We start from the raw sequence: 6,067 nt of genomic DNA on the forward strand, positions 1-6,067 counted from the left end.
GAACGTACTTTGGTGCGAAAAGTGCAAATCAATCACAGAACAACAGCAAAGGACCTTGTGAAGATGCTGGAGGAAACAGGTACAAAAGTATCTATATCCACAGTAAAACGAATCCTATATCGACATAACCTGAAAGGCCTCTCAGCAAGGAAGAAGCCAGTGCTCCAAAACCGCCATAAAAAAGCCAGACTTCTGTTTGCAACTGCACATGGGGACAAAGATCGTACTTTTTGGAGAAATGTCCTCTGGTCTGATGAAACAAAAATAGAAATGTTTGGCCATAATGACCATCGTTATGTTTGGAGGAAAAAGGGGGCGGCTTGCAAGCCGAAGAACACCATCCCAACCGTGACGCACCTGGGTGACAGAATCATGTTGTGGGGGTGCTTTGCTGCAGGAGGGACTGGTGCACTTCACAAAATAGATGGCTTCATGAGGAGGGGGTAAATTATGTAGATTTATTGAAGCAACATCTCAAAACATCAGTCAGGAAGTTAAAGTTTGGTCGCAAATGGATCTTCCAAATGGACAATGAACCTAAGCATACTTCCAAAGTTGTGGCAAAATGGCTTAAGGACAACAAAGTCACGGAATTGGAGTGGCCATCACAAAGCCCTGACCTGAATCCTATAGAAGATTTGTGGGCAGAACTGAAAAAGAGTGTGCATGCAAGGATGCCTACAAACCTGACTCAGTTACACCAGCTCTGTCAGGAGGAATGGCCAAAGTTCACCCAACTTATTGTGGGACACTTGTAGAAGGCTACCCAAAATGTTTGACCCAAGATTAACAATTGAAAGGCAATGCTACCAAGTACTAATTGAGTGTGTGCAAACTTCTGACCCGCTGGGAATGTGATGAAAGAAATAAAAGCTGAAGTAAATAATTCTCTCTACTATTATTCTGACATTTCCCATTCTTAAACTAAAGTGGTGATCCTAACTGACCTAAGACAGGGAATTTTTACAAGGATCTAATGTCAGGAATGGTGAAAAACTGAGTATTTGGCTAAGGTGTATGTGAACTTTTTACTTCAACTGTATATTTTCCCTTGTCATGTCCTCAGGGCGAGAGTCAGGTTAGCTGTCATTCAGGTTATCAATGGGAAAAACATTAGCACTGTTTCCTGTCTCGTTACTAATATTGTTCAATAGATTAACATTGGCAGGTGCATGGGGAGCAACCCCATTACCAAAAAACTCAGACTGCGGAAAAACTTTTGAAAGTCTATAACTGTATCATAGTCCTTGGCCTGTGATGTTGGGACAAATGATGGTCCATTACCTAGGGTAGATGAACATGTATCAGATGTTGGACAAGTTTATTACTGTGTCTTGCAAGCTGTGAGTGTTACGCGGAGTGGAACAGCGGAACCCAAGAGCAGACTCAAACGAGGAGACTGGGATGAAATAACCAAGGTTTTTATTGAAACACAGGGAGGAGATGGAGTGCAGGTCAGGGGTAGCTCTGGCGGGTTGCTGGAAACCAGGTGCGGAGGTTGAGGCTGGAGCGAGAGGGGTTGAGACAGGGTAAGCAGGCCTGGAGGGGAATCCAAGGGAGTAGTAGAGTGGAGAATCCAGGACAGAGTAGCAGGATGATGAGACGTGGGACTGGAGACATGGACCAGATTCAGAGCGGGCAGAACTGTAGTGGAGAGGAAAACAGCGTCAGACAAGGAAAACAGGCACAACAGAATAACAGGATCTGAATAGTAACAAACGGCTAGAAACGTAGACTGACTGAGCAGAGATTACGATCTGGCAGCGTGGAAGTGGCAGGGCTGAGTATTTGTAGAGGTCTTGATTATTGTCACGGTCGTCCTCCTCTTCGTCTGAAGAGGAGAGGCGAGAAGGATCAGAGGACCAATATGCGGCGTGGTAAGTGTCCATGGTAAAACCTTTAATAAAGAAAGACTGAAGACTATACAAAAGAGTAACAAAAACAATAAACCAAATTCGACCGTGAAGCTACAAAATGAGACCTGTGCTGACACAAGCCACTAACATAGACAATCACCCACAAACAAACAGTGCAACCCAGGCTACCTAAGTATGATTCTCAATCAGAGACAACTAATGACACCTGCCTCTGATTGAGAACCATACTAGGCCGAAAACATAGAAATGCCCCAAAACATAGAAAAACAAACATAGACTGCCCACCCAACTCACGCCCTGACCATACTAAATAAATACAAAACAACGGAAATAGATGTCAGAACGTGACAGTACCCCCCCCCCCCCCCAAAGGTGCGGACTCCGGCCGCAAAACCTTGACCTATAGGGGAGGGTCTGGGTGGGCGTCTGTCCGCGGTGGCGGCTCTGGCGCGGGACGCGGACTCCACTTCATCATTGTCTTAGTCCGCCTTATTGTCCGCCTCCGTGGCTTTCTCACCATGGCCACCCTACTCAATGACCCCACTGGACAGAGGGGCTGCTTGGGACAGAGGGGCAGCTCGGGACAGAGGTGGGGCAGCTGCTCGGGACAGAGGGACAGCTGCTCGGGACAGAAGTGCGGCAGCAGCTCTGAGCAGAGGGGCTCCGGCAGCGGCGCCGGACAGGCGGGAGGCTCCGGCAGCGGCGCCGGACAGGCGGGAGGCTCCGGCAGCGGCGCCGGACAGGCGGGAGGCTCCGGCAGCGGCGCCGGACAGGCGGGAGGCTCCGGCAGCGGCGCCGGACAGGCGGGAGGCTCCGGCAGCGGCGCCGGACAGGCGGGAGACTCCGGCAGCGGCGCCGGACAGGCGGGAGACTCCGGCAGCGGCGCCGGACAGGCGGGAGACTCCGGCAGCGGCGCCGGACAGGCGGGAGACTCCGGCAGCGGCGCCGGACAGGCGGGAGACTCCGGCAGCGGCGCCGGACAGGCGGGAGACTCCGGCAGCGGCGCCGGACAGGCGGGAGACTCCGGCAGCGGCGCCGGACAGGCGGGACCACCTGCAGGGAGGAGACAGAGAGACAGCCTGGTGCGTGGGGCTGCCACAGGAGACCTTCAGGAGGCTTGGGGTTAGGAGGAGGCACCTGAAGGACCGGGCTGTGGGGGAGCACTGGAGCTCTGGTGCGCAACCTTGGCACCACTTCCCCAGGCTGAATAACCACTCTAGCCCGGACCCTCCAGAGTGCAGGCACAGGTTGAACCGGGCTGTGGGTAAGCACGGGAGATCTAGTGCTTACTACACGCACCTCTCCCTTCGGCTCCATTCCCACATTCGCCCGGCACGAGCGGAGCGCAGGCAGAGGACGCACTGCACCCTCCCAGCGCCCCGGAGACACAGCACGCAGAGCCGGCGCAGGAGACCCTGGACAAAAACTGCGTACCGGCGACCAGACCCGCTGAGCAGGCATCATACGCCCTGGCTCGATGCCCGCACTCGCATGACACTCTCGGGGGGCTGTCCTATAGCGCACCGGGCTATAGACACGTACTGGCGACACAGTGCGCTTAACCGCATAACACGGTGCCTGCCCAGTATCGCGCTGCTTATAATAAGCACGAGGAGTGAGCGCAGGTCTGCTACCTGGCTTAGCTCCACCCCTCGTGTGCCCCCCCCCAAAAAAAATTTGGGGGCTGTCTCTCGTACCTGTCGCACTGCCGTGCTGCCTCAGCTTTCGCTGCCTCCAGCTCTGCTTTGGGGCGGCGATATTCCCCAGCCTGTGCCCAGGGTCCCTCTCCGTTCAGTATCTCCTCCCATGTCCAGGAGTCCTGTGATACCGGCCGCTGTTGTTGCTGCTGCTGCTGCTGCTGTCGCCGCTGTTTTCTACCACGCTGCTTGGTCTTTGGTTGGTGGGTGATTCTGTCTCTGTGTTTGTTGTCACAGGATAGGCTGTATAGGTTTTTCACGTTCCGTTTGGTGTTTTGTAGATTTAAGTTATTTCATGTATCGTTCATTTTCCATTAAAGAACATGAGTAACCACCACGCTGCTTTTTGGTCCGCTTCTCCTTCTACAGACGAACGTCGTTACAATTATGGAACAGATTGCAGCTGGTGGGGATCTGCTCTGACTCCTACACACCTGTCTCCACCCACACAATCACACACACACAGAGAGAGAGGGAGAGAGTACTAGGGGAGTGGCAGAAGGTAAAGGAGACACAGGATGAGCAGTAGATGGCATTGCAGGAGCCGATGTGACATTGTGTTGGGCGGGGACTTTGGGTGTTGCCGTCTTCATACGTAGTCCTCTCCTGCATTTCTTGCGGGGACACAGGGTGGGCAGTGGTCGTGATGATGGCTTATTTGATGACGTCGTCCATCGGGATCCCCCAAAAAAGAAGATGCTCTGACTCTGGATTGGTCACTGGAGTCAGATGTGAGAGAGTTGGTTGATCGCTACATTAATGGCCCTCTTGGATTATGGCTGGGCTGGCGTTTACACTTCCAGTTTATTGGTGGTGGAGTGCCAATTGGCTGTCTCTGGCCATCCCTCCAGAAATATACCTTCTGCTCCTTGTAGTCAGCAGTATCACTTTCAAACTTTTTCTGGTTGTTAGTCTTTGTCTCCTTCGCAAGTTTATCACAAATGTTTTCCACATTAGTCAGAATGTTTTCTCTTTAATCCTTATGAGTGATTATGGTTTCAGGATCAACATTTAACTGTGTCACTTGATCTCTTGACTTGGAAGAGTTCCAGTGTCGTATTGGATAGTCATAGCCAGCTACTAAAGTAGCATCTCTCTGTTTGAGCAGGGTGTTTGAGTATGCTAAACTAGCTACCTGCATTTGCTAGCTAAGTAAGTGAAACTGAAAGTTTAAAAAATCTCTCTCTCTTGCTTCTTTTTCATTTTGGAAGAAATTAATTTGTCCAAAACTGCTAAACTATTGTCCCTCTCTCTCTTTGAGTCAACTACTCACCACATTTTATGCACTGCAGTGCTAGCTAGCTTTAGATTATGCTTTCAGTACTAGATTCATTCTCTGATCCTTTGATTGGGTGGACAATATGTCAGTTCATGCTCCAAGAGAGCATGGTGCTGCTATGGTCACCATAGCAGCACCCACTCGTAGCACGCGCCTCCAGCAGGTATATCTCACTGGACACCCCCAAAGCCAATTCTTCCTTTGGCCGCCTCTCCTTCCAGTTCTCTGCTGCCAATGATTGGAACTAACTGCTAAAATCTCTGAAGCTGGAGACTCTTACCTACCTCTCTAGCTTTAAGCACCAGCTGTCAGAGCAGCTCACAGATCACTGCACCTGTACATAGCTCATCTGTAAATAGCTCATCCAATCTACCTCATCCCCATACTGTACTTATTTATTTATTTAGCTCCTTTGCACCCCAGTATCTCAACTTTCACATTCATCTTCTGCACATCCTACCATTCCAGTGTTTAATTGCTATATTGTAATTAATTTGCCACCATAGCCTATTTATTGCCATACCTCTCTTATCCTATCTCATTTGCACATGCTGTATATAGATCTTTCTACTGTATTATTGATTGTATGTTTGTTTATTCCATGTGTAACTCTGTGTTGTTGTATGTGTCGAACTGCTTTGCTTTTTCTTGGCCAGGTCGCAGTTGCAAATGAGAACTTGTTCTCAACTAGCCTACCTGGTAAATAAAGGTGAAATAAATAAAATACATTTAAAAAAGCTTGGCTTGAAAGTTACAACATTCTCATATGTTTTGTTGTCGATATCCATGATCTTCATTTCGTTTGACTCATCTTCCACTCTTCCTGTGTTTGCATAGATTTCCTCCAACATCTTGAAAAAATGGTGCTTAATTACAGTAACTTGTACTGTTACTTCAGTTCTATTGTAGGTCTGCACCTGTATCTGTTCCCTGCACCGCGGTATGATCGTTGGTGCCAGATGCGCCTGATCCAGGGTCTCAGAAATGAAAGCCCTTCTGGGCTTTTCAAGCACAACCGTGTCTAGGGTTTACCAAAAATGGTGTGACAAAGAAAAAACATCCCGTCAGCAGCAGTTCTGTGGGCAAAAACAGCTTGTTGATGAGAGAGGTCGAAAGAGAATGGCAAGAATCGTCCACAGACGATACAATCACAATCACACTGCACACTGCCCTAACCCATCTGGACAAGAGGAATACCTATGTAAAGTGTCATC

General features: G+C 49.7%; 1 long non-coding RNA gene across 1 annotated transcript; it reads right to left on the bottom strand.

Annotated features, from left to right (window-relative positions):
• Positions 1-1,405: 1,405 nt before the first annotated feature.
• LOC149975483 (uncharacterized) lies at positions 1,406-1,897 on the bottom strand. Its single transcript, XR_016488414.1, has 2 exons — positions 1,741-1,897; positions 1,406-1,644 (listed from the first exon to the last, which is right to left on the bottom strand). It is a non-coding gene; the product is annotated as an uncharacterized LOC149975483 (long non-coding RNA).
• Between the last annotated feature and the right edge of the window lie 4,170 nt (positions 1,898-6,067).

The sequence above is a fragment of the Oncorhynchus mykiss genome, chromosome 18 (assembly GCF_057628025.1).
Source record: "Oncorhynchus mykiss isolate SJ-2025 chromosome 18, ASM5762802v1, whole genome shotgun sequence".
Lineage (NCBI taxonomy): Eukaryota > Metazoa > Chordata > Actinopteri > Salmoniformes > Salmonidae > Oncorhynchus > Oncorhynchus mykiss.